Genomic DNA, 15,263 nt, shown 5'->3' on the forward strand with positions numbered 1-15,263 from the left:
CTAATTTCTACATATACTAATAAAACCCAAAGCTACTATGTTTGCAAGCTTGTCATTCACACCTTTCATTATAAACGGGGCTGGAATTACTAGATGTGATTGCATACTCTGTACTGTAACCCCTATTTGATTCTTTTTCTGTGATCCAGCAAGTTTTTCTATTCTGTCTAGATCATCAAATTTTCATCTTGACCAGTTGTAGTTCATTTGCATTTGCTTACAAATTAAGTCCAATTAGACCCTCTGAAAGGAACAACTGAACATCTCTTCCTCCCATCATAACGTGCTTTTTAAACCGAAGGTAGTCACACAGATACCTGGATTTGCGGGCTTTGCTTAACAAAAAGTAATTATTATGGAGTTTGTCATAAGCAGCACCAACATCAGGTTGCACTGAATTCTTTGGGGATTGTGCTTCAACAGGGGAGCCAGGGGTAACATCCAGCTCTCATAGCACTGTAATGTGACTTACTTCCTGAGTGCCCCCCTCCCTCCACACACACATTTCCCTGTCAACGCCAGAGGCCAATCCTCCTCTTCCTTGCCATGTGCTCGCCAGCCGCACCCCGAAGACCTGCTCTTATCCTCCACTCACTGGCTGCCACTCACTAATTACACACACACACACACAGGTGCACCTATACGCACACATCTCATTAGCGATCACTCCAACAATACTTTTCCCTGAATGCCCTTTGAGAATCTCTCTGATGTTTAGTAATTCTCTCATCCTGTTATCTGATATTCTCACCGCACACATGGGACCCATAGAGGAAACAAAAGAAGAAAATGAATGTCAGAATGTCAGGAAAAAAAAGACAAATCAAGGTGAAGAGATGAAAGAAAGTTCACACTGTCTCAGATGCATCCTGCCATCGAGCATGTGCCCCTCGTGTGTTAAAGTTAATGATGCACTGTCCAGTAACATGAAGGGGACAATGGGTGCACCTCAAGGACTGATGTTAAGCCCCCTATCATTTATCTAATCCATATTATGATCTTCCACGGCAGTGTCACAGGAGAGAATTGCAAACGTGCTGATGACACTGTTGTATACACACATGCAAAAACAGTTGAAATATGAGCTGTAGAGCTAACAACTGCCATGGAACGAATCACACAGTGGATTGATCAATCGTGTCATAGTTTGACAATTGGTGAAATGAAAGATGTATTTTACTCAAATACCTTGGCGTGATAATGGATCCAACTCCTAATTTTAAGAAAAATATCAAAAATGCAAAAATGAAATCAAATTACAACTATTAGACAAATTACCAACTTTACACTGAGCCATAATAACCATGCTATCTTTTCTACATGTCCTATTGTATTACAAGTTGGGGTTAAAGTGGAAAGTGAATGTCCTGAAACCACGAGGTCCTTAAAAATTCTCTCTAAAAAGCTGCGCCTCCATTACGTGGAGAGGACAATAAAATCTTCAAGAATATCTTCGGAGCTTGCACTGAACCCTCACTCACTGGATTTTGTTCTCTGTGAAAGGCACAACTCAATGGACCAAGCAGAGTAAGGAAAGAGTTTCAGTTCTATCAGCGGCTTAAATGTCTGCACAAAGCTGCTCAGCTCTTAAACCCCTGATTCTGCATTATATTGATTTTGCCTTATGAACAAATGTCCCAGCATTTCATTTGTTTATCACTCTCACTTGCTGCTGACATGGGGGGTGTGTACTGTGCCTTGTTTTTCTAGTTTGGTAAATGGTCTTGTGTCGCTGCCTGTACATTTTAATTGAGTGATTGAGATGTTAATTAGGTTTAAGCCAACTCCAGGACAGGACATCAAATGGTAACATTGATGTTTAATGTTGTACATAGCACCACAATAAAGGAAATCCATCCATCCAGGAGGTGTGTCAAGGATGTGATGTGAACAGTCTGAAATAATTTTACTGTGCTGGTTGACTTTTTTAAAGACTTTTTGGACTCAATAACCTAAAGAATTACTTGCTCAAAAGAAGTCCAACTACATTTTTAATCTGAGTATAAGACAATTCCCCTTACACACATAGGTTTTACAGTGTAAAGTGAAAGTGAGTCTCTCAAATGTCCAGTATGGCACACAGTCGCAATCATCAGTGGAATGTGGCTCTCCCACACTGCGTTTCTCTTATTGTTCATAATGAAACGGTCTGGTTCGCCCTCTTCGTTTCATTCTGTTCCAGTTAGTTAGAGATGGGTCAATGGCGATGCATAGCTGCGAGGACGGGACCATTGTGTCCGGTGTAAGACAAGCAGGACTAATCATTGTACAAGGCAAGTCTGGGCCTGCCTGGACAGAGGAGCGACTGCTGGCTGTTACCAGTCAGTCAAGATGCTGCGATGGGCCATTATGACTCAGCACAGGAGGAAGAGAAGGACGTGCACACACAGTAAAGGTGAAATCGTAGTCACAGTGTGGTTGGTTTTCGTTGGAATGAGAGTCGAGCATTTGACTTTGCTGCTGCATTTCTGGTTTGGTTAAATGTGCCCAAAATGTAAATGCCATGGACATCCAGTATGGGTAATTTACAGGTTTGTTCACCTGCCGTTCAATGCAAGAGCTCCACCTGCACCAGCTACAACAGTGCAATGCTACTTACAAATGAATGCAGGAGTAATAACAATGTAATGTTATAATATTACACGTTAATTGTAATGGAGTTTTATATATAGTATTTATATATATGAGTGGCTGTATTGTACGGTGGCCCTGAAAGCTCAATACACTGCAACTTCAGAAAGACTGTGCAGCATGCAGGAAAAAAAACATGACATACATGCAGCATGACGTACCTTGCACTCTTGTACACATTAACACACCTATGCAAACACACACATTCCCCCAAATCCTCCTTCCCAATGCTAAATTATATTAACTAAAAGTTCGATAGACTTCACACAGCAGGGAATGGCGTTCCACTTCCCCGAGCATGGCCGGGGGACATTTTTGTTGGTCAATCATCAGATTTTTCTGTAACAAGACAACCGTGAAATAAGATCCCATTCTCAAACCTCCTAAAATCAGATACTATATGTTTGCTTTGATTAATATATAACAAATTTATGCAAAGAGAAAGCATTCATCCTGCATTTTTGTGCTGATCACAATGCAAATCAACCTCAATGGCAATTTCAGTCCTACAAATGTCTTAACATCCCATCTCTCTCCTCCAAAGCAGCAAATCAGAGCCTCCCCTGTCCGAGACTCAATTTGACAACCAAATCAATGTCTCATGAATATTTTTGGAAGGCACCGTGCGCCATAAGACGAGCCCAGACTAAACACTGTCATCAACGTTATCGCTATAATCATCAAAACTCCATACAAAGTGCAATTTTCTCCATCGCTTTCCATTTCTGAAACTTGCTCGAAAGTCGGATTTTGATGGGCTGCAGTATTGATTGGTCTCCTTCCCTTGTGAAAAAAACCATTTCACGGGGCATTTTAAATTGATCTTGAACTTTGGCAATCAGCTAATCATTCTCTGATATCTGAGATAAATCAGTCTCAAGGGTCTAACAGCCGATAGGAGGACCTGGTTTGAGAGGAAAATGGTGGAAAATTCCACAAGCGACCCCACACCTCCAAATAGATCACCACCTCTGCAACAGCCTCTGTCAATACTCCTCTCGCTGCTTATCTGTAAACTCCGCTTTAGTTTGTTGTTTACTCATGTTTCTTTATAGGAGTTCTGCTTGTGTGGGGAACAGAGAACACACACTCTGCATACACAACCTGTACTAGTCAGCTGTTTATCTTAAACTCTCCAATCTGTTTACTCTGGGTCACCTGCGTCAATAACAGTTGGATGCGGCTCTTCCTCAAGATAAGCACCTCGCTCTTTGTTTCATCTCCCTCTCTCTTTGTGCAGTGGAGCGATTAAAGCACAGATTTAGCAAGAGAAAAATGCCAATAAGCGTGGCTGTATCATATATCACAGCCTTTGTGTGACGGCTGGGTGCGTATTTGTTCTCATAAGAATCGCTGGTGAATATCCTCCTTCGCTCCTTGGCTGTGTGCTGCCATCATCTTTCATTTCTGACAGGCTTTGTGGCATCGCAGGGCAAGCTTGGGCTTGCACAGTCAGCCCTCCCAAGGTCTGAGGCATGCGCGCACACACACACACACAGACACACACACATTCATACACACAAACACAACCTCTCCTCCAATCAAATTGAGATCTTGTGAATGCCCCACAACTAAATTGCTGATTTTGGTGAGAGCGCAGCTCTTCAGACGAGGCCAATCATGTGTGGCTTCTGCTAAAGAGGCTACAGTCTCCTGCTAACCCGTCTGACCTCCAGCCATCGTCAAGGAGAGGGGGCAACATTTTGTGGCGGCTTTTTTCTCCTAATTTGGCAATCATCAGCATGAGACAGAATCGTCCCCACAATCTGCAGGGATGGCTGGTTGTGGAGTCGCCATTATAATTACAAAGCAGTGTGCTGTTTAAGTTGAGCTTAAGTTTGAATTCTCCTCGCTTTTTTGTGTAAGAAAACTAAAGTATGAACAGGGCATGCTGACAGATAGCACTCAGCCGGCTATTACCATGTCTGGTCTTGAAACAATCTGGTCATCCACCATTTCCTTTATTCCTCCTTTCAAGTTAAATGAGGAACAATTGTCCTAAACAGTTTTCCTGTCCATTGAAAGAGCAGGTCTGTGCTATTAGGTACATAAAACCAAACCCCTCCTCTCTCACCACTGACAAAACGAAGTACATAAACCCAACAGCTCCGCCATTCTGCCTCCTTCCCTGATCAGACACAACAAGTGTAGTGCTGGCTGTTTACAGGGGGGCCTAGCCGGGCCTGCCAGGCTCTTTATGATCCGGGGTGGGTTACAGCAGTGAATGGGCCCCTGCCAGTCGCCAGCGGTGGTCGGGGCTATACATGGGAGAGGGTCTCGGCAGGCAGCTATTGTCATGGTAAACGGGGGATTGAATGGAAGAGGATGGGCAGGACACATACATAAAACAGAGGAAAACACGAGGGGGGGGGGGGGGGGGGGGGGGAGACAAACACCCGACCACCTCAGAGATGGCACACATGTAAGCAAGCAGAGGCCTTGTGCATTTACCTTTATGAGGGAGAGCAGTTCAGGCACATAGTGGGACGAACTAAAGCTAACTGTTACTTTAATATGATGAGAAACATCATTGACTCAGGAGGCAGAAAATATTTTGCCAGTTTGAAAAAAGCGATAAATCTGCTTGTGAAAGGGGACATCGACTACTGCTTAAATGTTTCAGTTTCATCCATTTCATTCATTCATTTGGCCACTTTGGCGTCAAACATCACACCACACATAATTACATACAGTGCAGCTCCAATTGCGAGGCCATTAATTTGTGCATTACAATATCAAGTGCATTTCTGTGTTATTGAATGAGAAAGCGTCGAGCTTTGAAGCATTGATACTTCTATTCAACCGTGCTAATGGAAATGCAGATAGGTAATATTTTACTTTGTGCTATATTTAGAGGGGATGCACATGGATTTTTCCTTTGTTAGCCATAGGAGAAATGACTCAAAATAACAGCTACAATCAAAATTGGCTTAACTAAGTGACTAATAGCAACTACGACTATCTTTTGCGTGCATGTTGACTTGGTCGATGAGTAGAAACCTTTAAAGATTTCTTAAATTTGACCCACATTCACACCTCATTACCCTATAGTGATTGCTTCACGCATAAACCTAGCAACCTGCTAAAAAGAAAGAGAAGAGCGATGAGGCCTTCAAAGAGCTGTAATTCACATCACTACCCCCTGGAGCCACAAAAGTAAATGCAGTGGTACTCCCCTACGCCTGTAAACGGACTTTAATGGGTAAAATCTGTGGAGCGACCTTTCGAGCAATACACATAAAAAGAATGAAAGTGAGCAAGTATTGAATATGGTTGTAAATGCAAAAACAGTACAAATAGCTGCTATGCCTCCAGTGGACATTCAAACTGCGATGGAGACGTGATGGAGACATGGAGTTTACGTTCAGATGCTGTTCATAGGGACTGAAGCTGCAGAGTCTTTTGGCTGCCAATGGGTGCGTTGTGTCATCATAGCCTTCTATTTATTTGTTAACAAGGTAAATAGACAAAAAAAAAAAGTGCATTTTTCACTTTTATGGATGGAGACATAATGGGAGCATTTGTCAGCTGCCGGGTCGGAGCAGGGAAGGTAGAGAGAGGGTTAAAAGGCTCCGGCTGCCTGATAATCCTCCACCGTTAAAAGCCCTCCAGAAAGACGTGACGTGTGTGAGGTAATCAGTAAAAGATTCAAGTGTGCCAGAGACTGTGTACACACACACACACACACACACACACACACACACACACACACAAGCACATACACTACTAAATGGACAAAAAGAGAGGGAAAAGATTGAGTAGAGGAGGGAAGAAAAAGAGACTAAACACACCTCCTCTCGCTCTTTCTCTTTTCTCCTTTTTCTCTCGGCCCCTTTCTCCTCTTCCTCTGTCTCTCACTCCCTGCTGTGTCAACACAATGTGACAGAAATGTTCACTAGAGTTCCCTCTCAATAAAGCAAACACCCACATGGCTGATATGACCTTCTGCCTTTCTTCCCGGTCTTGTATTCCTCTTGTCTCCTTCTTGTTCTCTCCTCCTCTGGCCGTGTTGTTTGCTGTAGCCTCCTCGGACAGTGAGACCACCTTGTGAGACACAGCCCTCGCTGTGTCTCACTGTGGCCGCGAGCACACTGACAAGATTGCCCACCTTTTTCTATTTTTACATGATAGCAGGTGTAATTTTTTTTTTTTTTTTTTTTAAAAAGGGCTGCTCTCAAGTTGTGGTGTGGACAAGGAAACTCAGTCTTTGAGAAAAGGTTTCGCATAAAAATCACCTTTCTGTTACCTCCAGCTTTCTCTTTGCCTCTCTCTCTCATGCCAGATAACACAATCTGTCATGTGACCGTACAAGAAGAGCGTACACCTATAGAAACAGAGTATCCTGCCATGCCTGTCACTCTCTCCCTCTTTATCTCATTTTTTCACAAATATCAAAGGATTTCGATATTCCACACTAAATGTATTCATTCAGAAATTGTCATCACCATAATCCCCCCCCCACCCACCCCACCCCCCACCCTCACCCCCGGCTTGGACAGTCCAATCAGTCTCTGGCCAACGATCTTCAATTACCCTCTGTGTCGCAGCATCAAGCATTCAGAATCTGGCATTTAGATGTTTAATTGACTGTCACTGATAATGGGATTGTGTTCATTCAAGCACGGTGTTCGAGGGGTGGCACAAAGCCTATGAAACTGTCCGAGAGAGGGAGGGAGTGGGCTAGAAACCGACACTCTTTCCTAATATAGAATATAGTATGTCCCATAGAAGGTATTCATGTGAGCAGTTTAGTTTGTGTGGGAATGTTAATGTGATTTTGTGTGTTAGAAAACACAAATGCAGAGAGTTTAGGGTCTCTGTTATCATTCGTCCTGTCCGTCATACAAGCTAGATTGTGTAGAAATACCTTCCTAAAAAAAACAAGACTGTCATAGATGGAGTTAATATAAGCTAATATGAGACTTCAGCAATCTGAGTTACGGACTGTATGAAATTTAGTTGTCTCTTCCCATGCTAGCACTTCTCGTACAGTCCCTTAGCTTTCATTGAGGTAAGTCATGCCAAATACAATAGTCAATTTAATTTTTTTATACTTTCCAGAAAACTTTTACTTCGAATCTGAAATCAAGCTTTAGGATTGAGGTGGAAGTATATAAGTTGTACAAGTGAGCTACTATCAAGGATTTTAATTAATAAAAACCTTTAATCAGTGCTACTGGTCTGTGTAAGACTGAGCGCAAGGTGGATTTGAAAGGAGAAAGCAGACGTGTCCGAGCGAGTCGAAAATGTTCCAGCTCGAGTGAGAAATTTGCAAAATAAGCTGAAACTTAAAATTAAGCCACAGGTGAGCTCTGAAATGTCTGAGTCACTGAGTGTTTGACAGTCTGACCACACTTGAACTTGGACTACCTCTACGTATCAGTGTAATATCCCTGTGTTTTCATTCACTGTTGGAGCTTCTGTATTACTTGATGCGCACACACTTGCACACGCGGGAAGCTCCGTAACCACTGCAGTTTGCGGCTAGTTGGCCTCTTCCCCGCCACCTCCCACAGGAACATAGATGTTAACTGGCATTGTTGGGGGGCTGATCTGAGGGTGGTTTTTAATAGCTCATGATTACTCTGGAGAGGGGAGCCCATAATTACAACCACAAATGATTTCACGCCCCTCACCCCCATGATGTGCTCTGAACCTAATCACAGGGAAGCACAGAAGGGGTGTAGCGGAGGAATTGGAGCTCCGACAAAAGAGGTTTCCCCTTTGTTTGCTGACAGGAAATCGAGAAAATGAAATTTGCCCTGTTTCACTCAGTAAATGTACTGAACAGAAAGAGTTCTTCCATGTCTACTGCATCTCTGCTAATCACAGGATTCTAACATTCTGCCATTTTACATACATGATTTACATGGTGTTTGAAACAAAAGGCTTCCACTGCAGTAAATTAACACATGCCATCTATTACATATTGATAAAATTCCCTGTTTTTCCCAAACCCTTGTCACTTGCACCCCATCGTCCTCCGTCTCACGTGTTTGTCTACTTGTTCCTTGGGTTTTCCGAACACTTTCTCTTATATAGCCTGCTGACATCATCCTTTCATCTCTTCCCAAAAAGCTTGAAAAGCTTTATTTGCCATCGCCTCATTTGTGTTTGCTTCTTTTATCCATTAAACATAGACCTGGGACTTCCAAAGAAACCACAGTAAGACACCGTGAGGCGACACTGGTGCTTGCTGCCTTGTAAAAAAGAAGGTTTTTTATTTCTTAAAAATATATTATGATCTCGACCTTGGTGTCTTCATACACAGCTCCAGTCCTCCACACACACACACACACACCTTCACACGCTTTGATACTACCTAACAATCAACCTGAGTTAGCATTCTGCCCACACATCTCTCTTGCCCAGCCCATGCCAGCCAGCCAGACACACAAACACATAACGGCCAGACTACATGTCCTTAATGGAGGTGCAGACAAACAGAGGAATGCTGGGGAGAGGACGGTGCAAACCCTACGTCTGCCCACATCAGCCAGCCCTGAATAGAGATTGGCCAGGAACGCGTAAACTGGCCCTGCAGGAGTAAAACAGTTAAATGGGGCTTCTCTTCTTCTTCTCTTTCATTGTCTGACTCTTAAGACTGAAAGAGAAAATGCTGGAACGTGAACAAGCGTCTGACATTCACCCAAAGCTTTAACATTTACTTACATTACATTTACATTTGAGGGGGATTTAGCATGCAACAGTGGCACAGGGTCGCGTTTCAAAAGAGTGTGAGCTAGAACAGTTTATTTTTTCAACTATTTATCCATTTCAAATGTTTATCCATTACTTTCAGCTGTGCCAACCCTCTATTAGCTACTTTTATTTATTCACAATTTATACAATACCTCTATAATATCTGTAAGTATGTTATATGTACTTCTTCTCATCTAATGCAACTCTATATACAGATGCTGCATGTGGCTTTTTATAATCATCATTTCTGTTTCTTCAAATAACTCAAGCTGCTCCACAATCTTTCCACATGGAAACTGCAGAGCCATCCTGTAGGCAGCATCACTGGCAGCCTGAGCGATAGAGCCTTTGTATTCCTGATCCTAAAACACTAGCAGATAATTCAAAGCAGTTGTAATCACTTAGGCAAAGCTCTGATATTTGCTACCATACATTGTGTTTTTGAAGCGCTGGGCATCTGATCTAGAGCATCGTCCTTTGTTTCCTCCAATAAAAGCCGAGCAACATTTCATCGCACATTTACCTCATTAATATTTCCCCTAATGATGCTCTGCAGCCTCAGTGTTGGAGGTGCCCCAGCTGTCTCCTTCAGCAGAAGAGTAAACAAGCTGAGAGCTCTCTGCAGCCGCAGACACAGATCGCCGTGGCCTGTTACTCTCCCTACCACTAATTGACCATCGGCCAAAGGACAAACCTCAGCCCTTCTGCTGCGTCCCTCCCCCACTCCCTCTCATCTTCTCTTTGTGTCCGTCTCCACTCACCGCTACCTTCCTCGTCCCTCACACATCCCTGTCTTTCATCTGCTGTCTCTAAATGTGTCAGTTGTATCTTCCCTCCCTTCATTTCTCTCTCTTTCTTTCATTTCATCTCTTCTTTTACCGGCCCCCCTCTGTCTGCCAGAGCTGTCTGCAGCCTTGCATAATTAGCTGGACCGAGCCGCTGTGGTCTGGTCCAGGTCTGGCTCAGGCTCAACCCGACTCATTACAGAGAATACGCCTGTCTGTCCTGCCTCCTCCTCCTCCTCCTCCTCCTCCTCCTCCTCCTCCTCTCTTTACTCTCTGGGTCTATGTTGGGTGAGCGTGTGGATTCAAATGGTGAAAAGACACAACCAAGTGTCTCTGGGATCAAAGACAAACAGGGACTCGTTGGCTATGTTCACAGCAAAACTGAGACTAGCTCTTCTCAGATTTTTGTTCTATATATGACACAGATGTTGGGTCTTTTGAAGAAAAGCACACATTTTGGAGAAGCCATGAAACATCAGCTTGGACAGTGAGACAAGAAACTGTTCACAGCAGCTCTGCTCAGCTAAGCTACCTAGCATGGTGGACAAAGACTTAGCAAAAATTCAGAGAAAAATAGTCAACTTGTTTGCTGCTCAACAAAACACACAATACTTGAAACCAGGTAGAAATAGATTCAATCAGCGAAAAGCTGAAGGTGCTCATGTATTCTCTCAGTTAGAAAGGCAGTGTCCTTTTTTAAGATTTTCTAAAGCTAAAAACACCCAAGACTAAAATATTAGCATGTCCAGCTAACTAGCTTACGACAGTCACACTTCACTTCTTTATCAGAGTTCAGTTTAGTGCTGTCTGTCCTGAACTGGGGTACTTCTCGGTCCATGAAACAGTTCATTTCAGTGTTTGAATTTTATATATAAGGAATCTGAATCCCAATCTGTCTGCCCAATGTTTTAAAACTGCATTGAAACATATTTTTTATTATTCAAAAGCTTCTGGCTCTGTAGTCTACTCCTTCCTTGATACGTGACTCCACAGAGTTGTATTCCTTCACTTTTGCAATAGCCTACAACCAGGCAAACAGTTCAGCATTGAGCACAAAGGCCTGCAGATAGTAAAAGGACAGAAACAGACTTTTCTTTTTTTTTTTTTTTTTGTCGTCATTTCTACCCTTGGACTTTTTCTCTACAAAGTGTCAAACCATGCATGGAGGGCTTTGATACAGACTGAGAAATAACAGCTTGTCCTTTTCACGGCATCACAGCAGACTTTGTATGACTTCTGTGTCATGTTAAGGAGGCCCGTCCGGCACAATTACGACTTGTCTCTCTCTTCATTTACAACTGCTCACCCCTGACTGTCGGCGTGTCTTTCAAATCTGCTTTCTCGGGGAGAGCGCAGCTGAGAGACAGAAAACGTATGCTTGGCTTTCTCTTCAGAAAGTGCTTTGTGTGCAGTCATACCACCTCTGATGATGATGACTTATATCTAAGTCAAAGCACAGGTTCACAAAATAAAAGCAGACCTTAGAGACAGAGCAAACAAGATGCACATGGCCGGCTTGACATGAGTAATATACTACAGCTATACATTCAAAGGAAAATGACAGGAGCTCGCTACACAATGACGCGTCAGTTATATAAGCGGACTAACCAAAGGACTTCGGTGCAAAAACAGGTGAACTTATGGTCTCCGAGGCAGAGGTGATCCATAGTTATTGTTAAAATCCCCCTTCACACAAAAATGTGTTTGTGATGCGTAATGCAATTCACTGCTGCGTGTTCAAAAGTAGGATGACTGACCCAAGGGTGCAGTACACTTTCAGGTCACACCAAGGTTCCATTATGTTCTAATTGGCCATGAAGGGTACAGTGCACCATTAGGGACAACGTGTTTACTCTCACCTTGTTTTTTTTGTCTCAAGTTATTCTGACAACTGTATCTGTAATAAACACTATTAATTCCAGTATATTCACATGATCTCTATTCTTAACACTCTACTCTTTTGTATCCTATTGACTGTTATTATAGCTTATCATATATTGTGTCAAAACCTCAGTTTACTTAACTCACAGTAACTTAACTTGCAGTTTACATCATCAACACGGTCTCCTCTTTGCTGTGTCTCTGTTCATACTCTCATATGCTCACCTCCCCTTGTTACACCACCTCTACCCATATTTCCTTACTCATACTGGCTCATTTTGCTTCCAGCATTAGTCTCTCCACTATCTTCCCCTCTCTCAATTACCTCTTATACAGCTATCATTTCCCCCGCTCTTATTTTCTGCAGCTCATTTACAACTCTCAGTCGTGTCTTCGCCCCTCGGTGCTGCCTCTCATCTTCCTCCACTCTGTCATGTCCGCGCTGTTCTTTCTTCACCTCTCCTTCCATCTCCGTCTCCCTCTGAGTTTCTATCTCCTTCACTCCGTCGCTTTTTTCCCTTCACCTTTTCCCAGCAGAGTTCCTGGATCGGTTTGTTCTCCAGTGGCTAATTTGACTGTTCTACTTGCCAACCTAGCAGCGGGAGCTCTATGTGTGTGTGTGTGTGTGTGTGTGTGTGTGTGTGTGTGTGTGTGTGTGTGTGTGTGTGTGTGTGTGCGTGTTGTACTTCTCCCCTGCCAGCTGCTGTTATACAACACTAGTTCTTGCCTCTACACACAAACACCTCACTTGCCAGCAAATATGCACACATACACACACACAAAATCACAAGGGCTATCATGTTTTTTATCACTGTTTCATTCATGCATTTGACTGTTTACATGCATGTGTGCAGGCTTTTGCTCTATCAGCATCATCATGTGAACTGGAGTGATACTTTAACTGATGACACTTTATGCTGTGTGTGTAATCTCAGTGATGGTGAACATGATGATCGGAGCCTTAAACCATATATACGTCCCCTCCTCCAGTGGCTCTCGAAATGACAGACGGGCAGACGGACGTGAAGTTGAACCAAAGCAGCGATTGGTTCCAGCGAGCAGAGTGTAATCAGCACATCAAGCGTGAGGTCCTTAAGTAGCTCTGAAAAGAGGGGACACACACAAATGAAATGCATATGTACCTACCGACACAAATCACATGCAAATGCACAGTTAACTACTGAAGGGCACACACAGATGCATATGTATAACACACACATAGTCCTCATTGTGATCTAATGGGACTGCTTTGAACTCGGAGCAGCAGGGCACATGATGTGCTAACAGACCGATGTGCTAAGCACATATCCGCACAGCATCACACATGTACACAAATACACACGGCTCATATGAGCCTGATACCTTACCTGTCAGAGGCAGGTGTGGTCTCTGCGGACCCAATCAGTTTTAATTAACCCCTTGTGGTGGCTAGTAGGTGGGGGGAGGGGTGTGGGAGAGACAGGAGAAGAAGAGTGGGGAACAAGATGAGCAGAAGGAGAGAAATTTCTGCTTGTCATTGCAGGAGACATGGGTGAGAGATGGGAATTAGCAGAGAAAATAAGAAAAGAAAAACCAGCCTCCTTGTTTAGGAGAAGTGGCTGATGATTTGCAGTACAGCCTGTGGGCCATCTCATATATCTGCAAACATCTAAAAGTGAAGGTTTTAAAAAAAGATGATTTGGAATTTAAGGTTTCATTTAAGCATAAGAGATGTGTAAAATTAATTTTCAAAAATGAGTCTTTGGCTAAATGGAGAGCAGTGAGGAACAGACCAGGTTTAGCCTATAAAAGATTTATGTGGAGGATCATCAGCAATAAAAAAGTATTGAATCTGCCTGTCGTATCCAAATCCATTCATATTCTGTATTGAATCTTCATAGTTAGTTTGTTTGGTGGGAAATGAAGACATCTTTTAATACAGTGAGATTCTACTGTGCTGGAAGGTGTTGGGCCTTCACAACATATTGAGTCACCGCTCTGTGGCATTAACCCTGTCCTGACTCATTGACTCATTTTTCCTCCTGCGGTGAGGGAAAGCAACAGTTGCTCCTCACTGGGGGGCTGTTATGCAGCTCCAGAAGAAGTACAAGCTTTCATAAAAACAGCTCGCTTGAAATAACATTAATTTGCCAGTTTTTCTGCATTCACAGTTACCAACTTAGAGCCAAAAACAGAACCAGCTATCAGAACCGATCTTTAGCTCTCCACATGATAAATGTTAGCTAAAAAAGTGGCATTGTGAATGCAGGCTGTGAGTTAAAGTTCATCATTGTGTGTGTGTAGTCAAATTTAAGATCGTTTGTCATCTGTACATCACAAGTTGACAAAATGCCACACCGGAAAGTCTCTTTAGTATCAGTTCTGGAGCTTTCCTTCACATGAAACGTGACATTAGCAGCAGACACGGTGTATTCTGTTGCCATGGAATTAGAGCTGTTCAAATTAAAAATGTTTCTGAACACTTTAAGGGCCTCTCATCCTTGCCGGCTAAAAAGCTGACCTTAAAAGTTTTAAACCGAACTATGCCTCTGGTGTTTTAAAGAGCCCTCCTCCAATTTCGCATCGCACTCCTATAATGCTGTCAGACTCGTGATGGGCACAGTTTAAAGAGAAGATCAAACCTGAAGCAGCCGAACTGGAGATATTGTCTTTTTAATTCTGCACATTCTTCTTCCTTCTTCCACTTGCATCACCCACAATGCCAGTCGATGGCTGACACTTGGATTGGAGATTTGGGTGTGTTATGCTAGCAGCTAATGAGGCCTTAAGCTGCTAGCCTCAAGCAGAGATGAGGAGCGGGATACAGAGGTCTCTTCACTCCACAACCCTGATTTTTATTTCAAACTCTTCAGCCCTAACCAATGCTGACTCGAGTGACATCACTTAAGGCAATTATTCCAGTTTCTACTCTGTTTCACCCCCTTCTTGGAGATGGATGACAATAAAGGAACACAACAATAAATGAGTGGAGACAGATAACGGATGCAGATGCAGAGGTTTTGTGTGAAACATGTATTGCAGTCAGTTCTCTCAACCCAGTTAAACACATATAGAAGGTTTTGGAGCGGCGTGTTAGTGCGCTCCACCACCATCCTCAAAGCTGTTCATGCAGCTTGTGTGGGCTCAGCACCTCACTTAAACACGTTACAGTGGCTTCCTTTAATCTGTCACCCATGTGCATCTCCCCTGATGAAGAGAACACAAAGTGGAGTCTGACATTGACACGGCGACAGCCGGTGTTTTGTTGCTTCTTTTTCACACATC

The sequence above is a fragment of the Chaetodon auriga genome, chromosome 20, assembly GCF_051107435.1.
Source record: "Chaetodon auriga isolate fChaAug3 chromosome 20, fChaAug3.hap1, whole genome shotgun sequence".
NCBI classification, from domain to species: Eukaryota; Metazoa; Chordata; class Actinopteri; order Chaetodontiformes; family Chaetodontidae; genus Chaetodon; species Chaetodon auriga.